The following is a 15,195-nucleotide window of genomic DNA, read 5'->3' as shown; positions in this document are numbered from 1 at the left end:
ATATCAAATCATTTGCATTTACGTTCACACACCCATTGTCATGTTGTCTAGGAAACAAACTCATTTTTGGACACTCATTGTCCAGGTTGTCTTGAACAAAATAGTTTTTAAAATAAGATTGGTAAACTCGTGAACTCATCTCGGCCAGACTGGGAAGCTTGCCTCGCAAATTAGGGTTCGTTGTTTTGATCTCTAATCACCACCCTCTGTTGTTCTATTCTCCGTATATACCTTGCTGTGATCTATCATCGTACTCTATAGGTTCTCTTGCCATTCTCTTTACTCACGGTTGCAGTTTTCTCCACTCACGGTTCTGATATGCTCGCATATATATAAAATAAATGTGTTAATTTTAATTGCTCTAGCTTCGGTTTTTTTTCATTACTACGCATATATCCCCTTCTTACTGAGAACATACGTTTAAAGATGAACTCATTGAACTTCAATCATAGTTACATGGGCAAAATAAATAACGATGTGAAAACAAAAAATAGAGAACAATCAAAACGTTTTCTTCGCTACCTCACAAAAATGGTTCCCAACAATTGTCTCCCTTCCCACATATCTAAATTGTTTTAGGGTTCTTATAGCTGCTGCAGGTGTTTCCTGTGATGTGTCTTGCCTGCGTTCAACTGAGATGGGGGGCAGGTGGGACGTCAAGGGTGATTCCTGCTTGGATTTGCCCCCATCCAATAAGACGCCAATGCTTCTCAACACGTCGACTAAGTGCTATCTTCTCACCCTTGCTAGTGCACACAGGGGATGTAAGTTGCAACTTCGCCAAGTCATTCTTCACAGCAATTACTCTAGCCCCCGTTGACATTGATCCTATGTTCAACATTAGCATCTCTGCTTTCGCCAGTTTCGATACCTTCCCCTGTCTCTCAGACCCTTTTGTTCGGACGCCAAGAAGCCGTCTAAGAAGGAAAAAGTTTACCTGCACGACCAATACAGAACAAGGTTCAGAAGAAATAAAGGTGTTACAAAGATCTTTATCATAACTCATCTTATTAATTGTAAAACTCAAACTTGATTGATAACTCAACTCATTAGTGGCAGCAAGCACAAATGGCAATTAAGAATAACTTACCTCGAGTTCAACAAAAACCTCAGGTAGGGATCCAACCTCTCCAAGAACTTGACCTACCAGCCTATCAGCTCGTGTCAGTGTGGGATCCATCGTTGTCCCAACACCAATTAGGCCTCCAGGTACAGCAAATTGAAGCTCATTTTGTTCAGCATACAATGAAACTATTCTTGAGTATATTGGTGTGCATCGGATATTGCCACTCTCATCTTTCACCACAATCCCAGGTCGAACTTCAATGAATTGATTCACCTTCAAAACACCCTGTAAAGAAAAATTTGTCAGGCGAGTCTATCCTTGGTCTTTTAAACCACGCCACACATACTAGACAGGGTTAATTTCATTTGTTGACTTCGGTTTAAAAATAAAACTAGCATGTATTAAACATCATATAAGTTACGCATTCCAGACATCATCAGTGATTTTAATATCTTCATGGACAACAGTACAAAATCAAGTATGACTTATAGGAAATTGACCAAAAGACTTACCCTCAGAATGCTTCCACCAGCTACACCTCCTTTTATTTCATCAACCTCAAAACCAGGTTTATTGACATCAAACGACCGGATCACGATCATATTGGGTGGAGAAACAAAGTTCCTCTCAGGGATTGGGATCTTCTTCACAATATACTCACACACAACATCAATATTATACTTTAACTGTGCTGAAATGGGTACTACTGGTGCACCATCAGCAACGGTTCCCTGGTAAGTCAAAAAAATAAAACAATTATCATGTAGGTTATAGAAAAGGAATCCACTTGTGTAAAAGAAATCTCTTCAAAGAAACTTACCTGTATAAACTTTGAAATTGCTTCATGCTGATTGATTGCCACATTTTCCTGAATCAAGTCAACCTTGTTCTGAAGGATTATTATATGCTGTAGACGCATAATTTCCACAGCAGCTAAGTGCTCAGAGGTTTGTGGTTGTGGGCAGCTTTCATTAGCAGCTATGAGTAGTAAAGCTCCATCCATGATTGCTGCTCCATTAAGCATAGTAGCCATGAGAATATCATGTCCCTACAGAAATTGGTAAAGTAAAAACAAATATCTCACTTGTGATATGCACTACACATAATAAAAAGCAATTCTAAATAATAATGCAAATCCAGGACTTTACTGGACAATCCACAAATGAAACATGTCTCAGCAATTTCATCTTGCTGTTTTCAAACCCTGGCACATCACACATAGGACTATCTTCTTTCCCACTTCCAAAAGCCCTGTAAGAAAAATTGATCAGCTCACCAAAAAGTAAAAAATAACCTGATATCATAATGGAAAATGTAAAAATAAACACTCACTTGTAGCACATAGGCCTTGAACACCGTTCATCTTCACACTTGTATATTTTTGCATTTGCATAGCCAAGCTTGATTGTAATGTTACGCTCCAACTCATTTTTGAAACGCACAGTCTGCACAATATACGTGGAAACAATAGGTCAACAGTGTAAATATCCAAATATAAAAGAAATGTGTTAAGAATAAAATATGGTATGTTAATGTGTAATCCTGCCTTTTAAAACAGAAGATGAACAAAAAGGTAAAAAATAAATTGATCTAAATGCTGTCAAACAACCCCATTCTTTCTCTACATAGAGATAACCACTTCCTAGAGGAAGGCTTCCATCAAACAGAAAAGATAACCCAAGTCAGGCTTCCATATAAAAATATAATTTATCCTTGACAAACTAAAATATACATATTGAACTTGAGATTAAAAACAGAAATATAATTTTAGTGGACTGTTGAACCCTTCTCATGTTTTACTATTTATACTGATAAAAAGTTGTTACAATAGAGAGGACTTGATCAATACATCTGTGAATTGGTCATTTGATCCAACAAATTCACTACATATTTCTTTTGTCAACAACTTTTCAAGAACAAAATGACAATCAATTTCTATATGTTTAGTTCTTTTGCGAAACACTAGATTTGATGCAATGTGGAGAGTAACTTGATTATCGCAATACATCTTCATAGTCTAGATGTCACAAAGGTTAGCTCTTGAAGGAACTGCTTCACCCATATAAGTTCATACGTTAGTGACACCAATGACCTATATATACCTTCAGCTATTGATCAGGCCACTACATTTTGTTTCTTTCTTTTCCATGAAATAATTTTTCCTCCAAGGAACTGACTAACCACTCCAACTGCAATAGACGAACTTACCCAATCTACGTCACAGTACCTAGAAACCTAAATGCTTCCTCTATCTTCATATAACAATCCTTGCCGAGAGCCTTTTTGAGGTACCTTAAAATGTGAATGATGACTGATAAGTCCTTTAAGGTGTATGCTAGGAAGAAGGTTCAAAATCAGAAGTTTCATGACAGTTAAGGGTAGTTGGGCAGTTTAGGGCAGTTTAGGGAAGTTTAAGGGTGGTTAAAGGGTTATTAAGGGTTATCTTTTAAAGATTCAACTTCCAAGAACATCATCAGTTCTTCCACAGCTGATTGGGCTTCAATCATGAAGAATACCATATCATGGTCTATCATTTAGAGAGATACAAGCTTATTTGTAGAATAGTAGAAACGTTGATATCATTGGCTAGATGTTTTGAGCTTTCTTCCAAGAGGAGTGACATATTTTTAAAGCTCTACGAGACATCAAAAGTCTTGGTTTCACAAATTGCCACAACAGGGCACACTATTGGAAATCTTCTTGTTTCCATTGTTCAGTTTTTTCAGCAAGCACATGGCTACCATCTTTGCTCAAGGTGGTCATGATGTCCTTGGCCAAGAAACCACATTTCAACAATAGCAAACCAAGATAGATCATTTTTCCCATTTAGCTTCTCAGAAGTAATGGAGAGACTTCCAAAGAATGAAATAACACTTCCAATAGCTATCTCTGATCAAGAGAACAAAAACACAGCGAAGAGATGCTAAAACAACAAGGGAAAATGAAAACCCTAGGGTGACTTCCACAAGGGTGGCTTCTGAACTTCACTGAAATGAAGCTTTAAGGGTCAGAACAGAGAAAATGGGGTCTAGCAACAACCATGGAGGTGGTGCAGTGACGTTCAGAAGAACGAAGACAACACGCACTTGGTTGCAGCAATAGAGATGACGCATGTGGCTACTAGTGGCGGCAAATTGGCCCTCGACACCAATAGGGTTGGTCATCATTTGGAGTGGCGATCCAAATCCAATGCTCACCGGACGAAACTGCAATGACGGACAGTTGCGAACGATGATTGGATGACAACGAACCGGCACAAAATAGTGGTTGACAATGTTGGATAGTTTCAAAAGGCAGTGGGCAACTGTAGATAAAGGTGGACAGAAGCTGGACAATCGCAAACGGTGATGACTAGTGCTGGCGGATAAAACAAGACAGAAACCTGAGCAGGATCGACCGGTTCTAATATCAACTTAAGATTAAAAATAGAGAAATATTATTTTAGAGGGTTGTTGGACCCTTCTCATGTTCTACTATTTATATTGATAAAAAGTTGATACATTAGGGAGATGGAAGGTCAAGAGACTATCCTAGACAGCTAATAAATAGAGATAACCCACACACTACTCGCTACTTTTAGTCCTTCTGACTTCACTAATCATAAATAGACATAATAATTATTCCAATAGAAACAAACCCACCAGCCATGTTTTACAAGCTGCATGTACACACGTACCTGGGTTAACTAAATATATAAATCATCAGCAATAACAAGAATTAAAATAATGAGAAAATAATTGTTCTGTCCATTGGAAAAAAATACATCAATAATCTATGTTTAAATGGGTTCCTGATAAAAAAAACCATTCCTGAACATCATGCTCCATGGATTATATACATCCATTGTCCGTTATATAGTTACACACTACAATCCTCAACTCTACTACCCAACAAAAGAAGAGTATTAGTAAAAACCTCGGTCCCACAACAATTAGAGATAGGGTCAAAATATGGTACATAAGTGGGGACAACCTTCACGTTATAAACTGATTTTGTAGGATTGATTTAAACTTAAATCACTTTGTTAGACGACATCAGAGTCTATCCTAAATCGATTAAAAGGGTCACTCACCATGTTATACCCGAACCAAGCCCAATGATAGACAGGAAGTGGTGTATTGAGAAAAACTCAAGTCTCATTGACTATAGATATGGGGGCAATCCTCACCCTATAAACAGGTTTTATACTGTTCAGCTAAACCTAAATCACTTTGTAAGAAAGAGAAACATTCCAAGACAAAAGAATACCTGGACACCTGAAATTGCTTTCACAACTGTTGACTTGCCATGTGCCACATGACCAATAGTGCCTATCAGGATGCAATTCGATACATCAATATCAACCGTCACAGATGGAAAAGAAGCTTACAGAATTGAAGTTGTAAAGTTAAATTTTCATGTGGCATCAGTGTAATAATTTCTACAATGCCAACCAATTAGAAATCACCTGTATGACTTTCAAAATATTTTTTAAAAAAGTAAACAGTTTTAACATACATCGCAATCTACAATTGGATGGTGAAAACTTTTACACCATCAGTGCATTTTAATTACATTCTAAGTGCTAAATCAAAAAATCACAAAATGTGAGAAAATATTACCAATATTAATAGTAGCTTGCCGAGATATGACTTCTGGTGAAAGTGGATGCAACTTTGTCACATCCAACTTACTCAGGTCTTGTTCCATCAAACCCTTCCGCGACATTTTGACAGCTTCCAATGGGATCTTATGTGGTGAAACTAATTTATGACTTGACAACAAAACTATCTGCAGGCATATATCGTACACAACAACAAAAAACCAGCATCAGAATCTACAATTTATTTTCTTTTTCTCAAAGTATGTATATAATATGTTGGACAGGATATAATTCTCTAATGCCTTATCCTAACACAATCCCTCATCGGGTAAAATATGTATGCTACACGCAGATTCATTATTTTATCAACAAATAAAATGAAATATTTCAAGTGTCCAAAATAATATTGTCCTAAGTTTGTCGGTATAATTTTCTAATATAACAAAATGATGCACAAAACCCCCTAAATTTGTGGCATTTATGAATACATTGTTCAACTTTAAGTTAAGGCAGCAAAGCCCTATAATTATAGCTTTTCTACATAAAATAATCTTTTTTTGCAAGAAACATGAGTAGATTGCCGATTGAAAAACTTAAGCCTGGGAGTGAGGGTAAAGATTACTTGAGATTAGAACAGAAAATATATTTCTAGAGGGCTTGAGAGATCCCTCTCACTATCTTCTATATATAATGAAAATACACAAGTACATGAAATAGCAAGGGACTGCTCTAGACTCCTAGGTGCAGAACTAGGTACAACAAATAAATGATTTAGCAAGCTCTAGGCTTAATGATGATACATATATATAATTATTCTAACAAGATTAATTTACTAAAACAAAAACTTAAGCTTTTGAAAATAGACTGGAATCAATATAATTCTCCACTCTCTTTTTGCACAATTTCAATTTCCAACAGCAATTAACATTGAGCAACAACATAGTTGATAATCATTGTTAACTTTCAGACAAATCATAGCCTCAAATAACATCTAATGTGCTCCAATTCTACCAACAGAAGACATCACCATAGTGTTCAAAGTTTGATGACCCATATAGTAAAATAAAGCCCATGTCAATGAAAATGAGCTTGAGCTATAGCTCAAAACGTTCAATCAATGGGAGTTACAGGTGCTAGGACAAAAATAGAATACATTACATACAAAATGTTCTGGAAAAATCCATTGACGATATGACATAGCCACTAATAACACTCTTTTCACATTCACCCATAACCTTCATACCACGCATATAGGCGCATTGTTAGCAGCTCATACTACCCAGATCCTCTCCACCACTAAGGCACCAACCCACACCTACTCGCTTGTGTATCCATATCTATTATATCTATTATGCGCAGTTTCTTATGTAATATCCGGACGACAGAGTCTTTTGCAGTAGTATAAATATGTTTCAAATAACACAAAGAGAGTAAATACGGAAAAATCAGCTCAAGGCAGCCAAAATTCAAAATGGTAAATTTAGACAAAGCTCTCGACTAAAGTAGCAACTATATCTAGGGTTTAGGGTTATACGGAAGAACATTTACCACTGTGTGGTAGGTAATGCAGAATGTACAAGCATGCTATTAGGATTTTACACATATCTACGGTTTCATATTAGATTAGGGTTATGCATTTAATCATCTAGGATTCTAATCTTTGGGGTAACAAATTTAAAAACACTGTATGTAATAAGAAAAATTGCATAATTAATTATAACCACACCACCCTTTCCTCAAAGAGGACCTAAATCCAAAAAAATCAGAGGCATAATTAGCACTAACAATAGAACAATAAGCATAGAGCACTCCTTTTGACACATACACCGATAAACATAAAAACACAGCAAAAAATAGTATTTGACATGTTATGAAACTAGCTTGTGAACTCCTAAACTCGTTCGAGTTTACGTTCCCACACCGATTACCGAGTCGACTCGGAAGCAAACTCGTTTAGGGAACAGGATCGGTAGGACCGCTGTGAACTCGGTGAGTTCGGCCAAACTCGCGAGCTTGCAATCGAGTTGGCGAGTCCAGAGGAGATTTCTTTTTAACCCAAACGACGCCATGGATCGTCATTTCTTGTGCAGAAATTAAAAAAAAAAACTCACTGCGATTAGGTTCGTTCTTCTCCTTCACCTCGCGGATTAGGGTTCGCCGTTGTCTATATTCGCCGCTGCTCGTCGTTCTATTCTCCGGTCACGCCAAACTCATCGTCGTTTAGCTGCGTGTTGGCGCGTCGTGCTCTGCTCTTTCGTCCTGCACTCTGGTCGCAATTCTCTCTGCTCTCCGTTCTCCCCACTCTCGGTTGCAGTTCTCTCCGCTGGCCGTTCTGATCTGCTCGCGTGGTGTTCTGCTCATTGGATTAGAAAGCATTTTTGAACTTTTTTTTTAATAATTGTTTTCCCACAAATTAATTCATTAATTAAATTCCTCTTATCCCGATAAAATTTGGTATTTGCAATTAAGATAGCTAATATATATATATATATATATATATATATATATTTATATATATATATATATATATATATATATATATATATATATTATTAAGCACTACACCTAAAACAAGTTTGGAAATAACGTATTATAATAATTTATAAAAAACGACTTGTGTCTTTATTATTAAAATTACAATACTTAATATTTATAATTTGATATAATATATGTCATTCATGTTAAATTTAAATGTTTAAAATATAGTACTTAATATTATAATTATTATTTGAAAATAATTATATTATTTTTTATATATATGGAGTGTACAATTAAGTAATAATTATAAACTTATTTATGAATTCAAATAAATAAAGATAAAAAAATAAATACAAAAAGAGAGGATAAAAGAAGAGAAAAGAGGAACTACAATAAAAAGAAGAAAACGACCGAAAGAGAGATGAGAAAAGAGCAAACTAGAAGGAAGAAGTCATATTAAGGATGACATGTCACTCAAAGCACCTTTCATTCTCTCAATAATAATAATTGAAATTAGGATGTAAAGGGAAATCTTTTGAGCCTTAAACTTTTCTCCATTCATTAATTATTTTTTCCTTATTCCACAAAATTGTTTAACTTTACATTATTATCAGTTATTTTAAACTCTTCACTAGACTTGAGTGTTACACTGAGTTACAACTAACTCAATTTGGGTCCAAAAGTGGACTTTATAAATTGTCAAGAAAATTCTTTCAAAAAACCTTCTTCTAGAATTTCATTAAAATATACTTTGTCTAGGACCCAAAAACTTACTAAAAGTTTTGTTCGATGATTATTGCAAACATATTTTTGATTAATGAGGGAATAGATAACTTTTGTTGTGGGCCTTAATAAACCTTTTTTATTTAAGGACATATCCTCTTCAAGAGGGAGGGGACAAGGGCTTGCAGCATGGGGCAATGGTTAGGTCTATTTTAGTTTTTATGCTTATAAATATATAAATAAAAGTAGAAATTGAATATGATTAGTCTTCTTGTGGGCATTGTATTTATAGTACATGAATCTGATATTGATATTAACTGTCATGTTCAGATATGAATGATTAATTGAACTGATCTATGCTTGTTTGAATTCAATGGACTACCGAAGTTGATTTTTGCTATGGCATATTAATCTGATATTTAGTACTTCATGTTATGATATTGAAAATGATTCAATTTCCTTTGTCATTCATTATATATGATCAATAGAATAAACTGATGTACATACCCTACTCTAGAATATTGACATTGTATGGTATAAAGAAACATGTTTCTACCGGTTTTAATCCAAGTGAGAAGGGTTCTGATATCAGCACAATCAATTTATATGCTTTTACAGATTTTTAATGGATTAAGTAGAGAGCAAAATCGATTAATTGACCATTTCTGTAAATTTTAATTGGTTAACCTACTATAATTAGTTAGGTGACCAATTATGGTTAAATGTAAATCTAATGGCTATATTTGATCTGTTGCATAAGTCTAAATTGTCATTAGATACATGTTTTGAGTACAATGCACATGATATGATTTGTTCAATTTAAACTCACTAAATTTCATTGTACATTGTGATATATGAATCATTTTGATTCAATTCAAGCATTTATATCTTTGTTGCATAACTTTGCTAGTATACATCATATTTTTGCTAGCTGATGCATAATAGTTGTGCTATAAATACTATGTGCTTAAATTTGCAAATTATACTAGCATTAAGTATTAAAAAGGGTACTTGATATCATTGTAATATCATACACTAGTGTAGAATTGGCCTTTAACGTCACCCCGTAGACGTCGGTCTACCAAATAACCAACGTAAATTATTGACCGGTGGCATTTTCGTAAATAAGTGGGCATATAGACGTCTGTTAAGAGAGGCCCCAACGTCTATAATATTATAGACGTCGGAGCCCCTCCTAACAGACATCTATATGGCTGACAGGGTAGGTGAGAAGTTATTTTTTTCTGCCATATAGACATTTGTTATGAGGGGCCCCGACGTCTATAATATTATAGACGTCGGGGCCCCTCTTAACAGACGTTTATATGCCTGACAGGGTAGGTGAAACGTTCACCTAGACGTCGGGGCCCCTTAAACCGACGCTTATAAGCCCCGCGAAAATGAATTTTTAAATCAAAAAGACGTCATATTAGTGAGGGCCCCGACGTCTATACTATTATAGATGTCGAACGCCCTAGCGCCCGACGTCTATAACCTATTATATAGGAAAACGCGAACCTGCGGGGAGTTACGCTCACTGTTCATCGTCTTCCTCGCATTTTCTATCTAAGGCGTTGCATATCCATGTAGATTTTCTCTCTTTTGGACCGTTTAAATTTACTTTTACTCCGATTAAATTACTCTTTCATGAAATATCATCCATTTGAACCGATTAAAATTTGTTTTCGTTGCGTTTTGGTGCAGTTTGTAACGTGTGCTTGGGCGGCGTTTTTGACTCTTTTTGGCCTACAATTTTGGGCATGCATTACTCCATTTCCCTCCATTGCTTTTTTAATTTGCTAAAAAGGTTAGCTGCTTTGTTGAAAACTTTTGTTGTATGCATGTTATTGGCTTTTGTGTATGCATTTTATTGGCTTTTTCTGATAGCGTCCTCCTCGAGCTAGGTTGGGCCAAAGCACGAAGATGAAGCTATGGAGGTGGAATTTGTGCGGAAGCGATGGATATGGTGGTGGGCTCACAATTTTGGTGAGGTTTTTGGTGAGTATTTGTGGTAGGATAGAGGTGTTTGATGGATCTCCGGAGAGGTTGGGCCAACTCTAGAGAAGGGTGGTTAGAGGGACCTCATGGGATGCTCTAGCCTTGACTTGAGACAAGATATGTTTGCATACATTTTGGCATAATAATATTCAAATTCATCAAGTGATTTTACAAGGAAGGAGACCCTTCTATTTATAGAGAAAGGTGTCTCCAAAGTAGACAAGAAACCCTAAAAACTATCCACTCTTAAAGAGACATGTGGCAATCCTCTTTTACAAAGTTTCTCCACTCTTAGAGTGCCATGTGGCAATCCACTTTTGTAAAGTCTTCTCCACTCATGTGGTAATCCACTTTTGCAAAGTTCCTCCACTCTTAAAGTGCCATGTGACAATCCACTTTTGCAAAAGCTTTCCACTCTTAGAGTGACATGTGGCAATCCACTTTAGGAAGAGTTTCTCCACTTGGAAAGTGACACATGGCCACTTCCTTTTTAAGAAGTGTCTTCACTAAGAGCTTGCCATGTGGCCATCATGTCCCATGGTGGGACACACTCTTTTAAGCTAATATTACAAACCATACAATACTTGGCCCATTATACAAGGCCTAAAAATATACCCTATACTACTTGACCCTTAATACAAGGTCTAGAAATACTTCATGATAGCCCAAGTAAATAAGAGTTTAGCTCCTTCTTTTGGAAATGATTTTAATCCTTCTTGAATTTGTTTGGCCATGCTTCTTGTGATTGGACCCTTAGCTAGGAGTTTGTCATCATCCCCTCCCTCTTGAGAAGGATTTGTCTTCAAATCTTGAGGCTCTTCATCTTCATCTTGCTCCAAATCTCCTACAAAAGGGGTTAGATCACAAACATTGAAAGTAGCACTTACATCATACTCACAAGGCAACTCTAGCCTATATGCATTATTGTTAATCCTTTGAACTACTCTAAAAGGTCCATCACCACGAGAGTTGAGTTTGGACTTCCTTTGTGTTGGAAATCTATTTTTACTTAAGTGGAGCCAAACCCAATCTCCTTCTTCAAAGATAACTTCTCTCTTGCCCTTGTTACTATACTTGGCATATCTCTCAGTTTGATGTTGTATTTGTGACTTTACCCTCTCATGCATTTTCTTCACAAATTCAGACTTAGACACTCCTTCCTTATGAATGAAATCACTAGGATTTGGGAGAGGTATGAGGTCTAAAGGAGTGAGAGGATTAAAACCATACACAACCTCGAAAGGAGACATTTTGGTAGTTTTGTGAACCACCCTATTGTATGCAAACTCAATGTGAGGAAGGTACTCATCCCAAGATTTGTGGTTTCCTTTCAAGATAGCCCTTAACATGGTTCCTAAAGACCTATTCACAACCTCGGTTTGTCCATCAGTTTGTGGGTGACTAGAGGTTGAAAATTGAAGCTTGGTTCCTAGTCTAGACCAAAGTGTTTTCCAAAAGTGACTAAGAAACTTAGGATCTCTATCTGAGACAATGGTCCTAGGCAACCCATGGAATTTTACCACATCTCTAAAGAAGAGTTTTGCTATGTAACTTGCATCATCTACCTTGTGGCATGGTATGAAATGAGCCATTTTGCTAAACCTATCTACAACCACAAAGATAGAGTCAAATCCCCTTTGAGTCTTAGGTAGACCAAGTATAAAGTCCATGCTAATGTCTTCCCATGGGGATGAAGCAATAGGGAGAGGGGTGTACACACCATGAGGCATAGTTTTAGCCTTGGCTTGTAAACAAGCAATGCACTTATGACAATACCTTTGAACTTCCTTTCTCATGTGGGGCCAATAGAATTTCTCTTGAAGAATGTTGAGAGTTTTATCAACTCCAAAATGGCCCATGAGACCTCCTTCATGCGACTCCTTAATGAGGAGTTTCCTATGGGAACCTTGAGGCACACACAACTTACCCTCTTTAAACAAATACCCTTTGGACACATAGTAACCTCCTTGAGCCTTCTTTTGACAATTTGAAAAGATGGAGGAAAAGAAGTCATCTTGTTCATACAACTCTCCCATGTGATCAAAGCCAAGAATTTGTGCTCCAAGTTTTGAAAAGAGATTGCGCCTTCTAGAAAGAGCATCAGCCACAACATTAGATTTTCCTTTCTTGTATTTGATCACATAAGGAAATTGTTCTAGATATTCCATCCATTTTGCATGTCTCTTGTTTAGCTTGTGTTGTCCCCTTAAATATTTAAGTGACTCATGGTCACTATGAATGACAAACTCCTTGGAAACTAGATAATGTTCCCAAGTTTGAAGGGACCTTACAAGAGCATACAACTCCTTATCATAGGTGGGATAGTTGAGAGTGACACCATTTAGTTTTTCACTAAAATAGGCAATGGGGTGTCCTTCTTGTAACAAAACTCCACCTATTCCTACACCACTTGCATCACATTCTATCTCAAAAGTTTTTGAAAAGTTTGGAAGAGATAAAATGGGTGCATTGGTAAGTTTTTCTTTGAGTTGCTTGAAAGCCAACTCTTGTTTCTCTCCCCACACAAATTTCACATCTTTTTTTACCAGCTCATTGAGAGGTGAAGCTATACTTGAGAAGTTAGGGACAAATCTCCTATAGAAAGATGCTAGACCATGAAAACTCCTAACTTCTCCTATATTTTGGGGAGTTGGCCAATCTTGAATGGCTTGGACTTTGGTGGGATCAACATGCACACCATGCTTGTTCACTATGAATCCTAGAAATACCACACTATCTTCACAAAATGTGCATTTTTCTTTGTTTGCAAAAAGATGATTGTCCCTCAAGGTGGAGAGAACAATTTGCAAATGTCCTAAATGATCATGAAGACTCTTGCTATATACTAGGATGTCATCAAAGTACACAACCACAAATTTTCCAATGCAATCCCTAAGGACATGGTTCATTAATCTCATGAAGGTGCTAGGTGCATTAGTTAAGCCAAATGGCATTACTAACCATTCATATAGACCAAATTTAGTCTTAAATGCAGTTTTCCACTCATCACCCTCTCTTATTCTTATTTGGTGATAACCACTTTTAAGATTTATTTTGGAAAATATCATGGATCCATGCAACTCATCTAACATGTCATCAAGCCTAGGAATTGGGTGCCTATACTTAATGGTGATGTTGTTGATAGCCCTACAATCACAACACATTCTCCATTTTCCATCTTTCTTAGGAACTAACAACACGGGCACAGCACATGGACTCAAACTCTTTTGAACCCAACCTTTGTCTAATAATTCTTGAACTTGAGTTTCAATCTCCTTAGTTTCTTGAGGATTGGTTCTATAGGCTGGCCTATTTGGTAAACTTGCCCCAAGAACAAAATCTATTTGATGTTCTATACCCCTGATTGGTGGAAGATCTTTGGGATCTTCTTTGGGAAACACATCACTAAATTCTTTCAAAAGTTTATCCAAAGGAGATAGACACTTGGGTTCTAGATTTGCAGTAATGCATGAAAGTGCTCCTTTACAAAAAAGGAGATAGGAAGGTTGCTCACAAAGGAGAGTTTTCTTCAATGTTTTCTTAGACAAATTTTTCTCCTTTTGAGTGACCTTGGTAAGAGCACTACTTTCCCCTTCTTCATGAATGCAAGAGTTGGGAATTTGCTCCCTTAAATCCTTATGCATGCTCTCTTCATTTCTCTCTTCATTCCTTAGTTTCTTCATTTGTAATTGATCCTCAAATACTTTAGAAGGTGGTAGGGGATGAAGAATAAACTTCTTTTCCTTATGGTGGAGAGTAATCTCATTAGTATGACCATTGTGTATAGTTTTTTTGTCAAATTGCCATGGTCTTCCTAATAGAATGTGGCAAGCTTCCATAGGAATTATGTCACAAAGTACTTTATCTTCATAGTTCCCTATTGAGAGCTTGACCTCCACTTGTTGGTTCACATTCAAATCCTCTCCTTCATTTAGCCATTGAAGTTTGTAAGGTTTGGGATGAGGTTTGATGGTGAGACCTAACTTTTCCACCAACCTAGTGCTACAACAATTACAACATGAGCCACTATCTACAATGAGAGAACATGTTTTGTTTGAAACTCTACATCTTGTATGAAAGATGTTTTCTCTTTGTGTTAAGACTTGGGGACTGGGTTGATTCTTGAGAACTCTTCTCATCATGAGGAGATCTCCATCACAAGGGTAGGAATCTTCTCCTTCATTCTCCTCCTCACTTGCACCTTTCTCTTCTTCTTCTTCACTACTATATGAGTCAACACCCCTTAAGATTATGATCCTTTTGGTGGGACATTGTGATGCAATATGACCTCTACCTTGACACTTAAAACATTTAATTTCACTAGTGCGCATGGATGATGATGATCCTT

General features: G+C 36.6%; 1 pseudogene; it reads right to left on the bottom strand.

The window, feature by feature from the left end:
* Positions 1 to 415: 415 nt before the first annotated feature.
* On the bottom strand, positions 416 to 8,042 carry LOC108343110 (eukaryotic translation initiation factor 2 subunit gamma-like; annotated as a pseudogene).
* Positions 8,043 to 15,195: the final 7,153 nt, after the last annotated feature.

The sequence above is a fragment of the Vigna angularis genome, chromosome 6 (assembly GCF_016808095.1).
Source record: "Vigna angularis cultivar LongXiaoDou No.4 chromosome 6, ASM1680809v1, whole genome shotgun sequence".
Lineage (NCBI taxonomy): Eukaryota > Viridiplantae > Streptophyta > Magnoliopsida > Fabales > Fabaceae > Vigna > Vigna angularis.
This window is presented reverse-complemented; position numbering and strand designations above follow the sequence as displayed.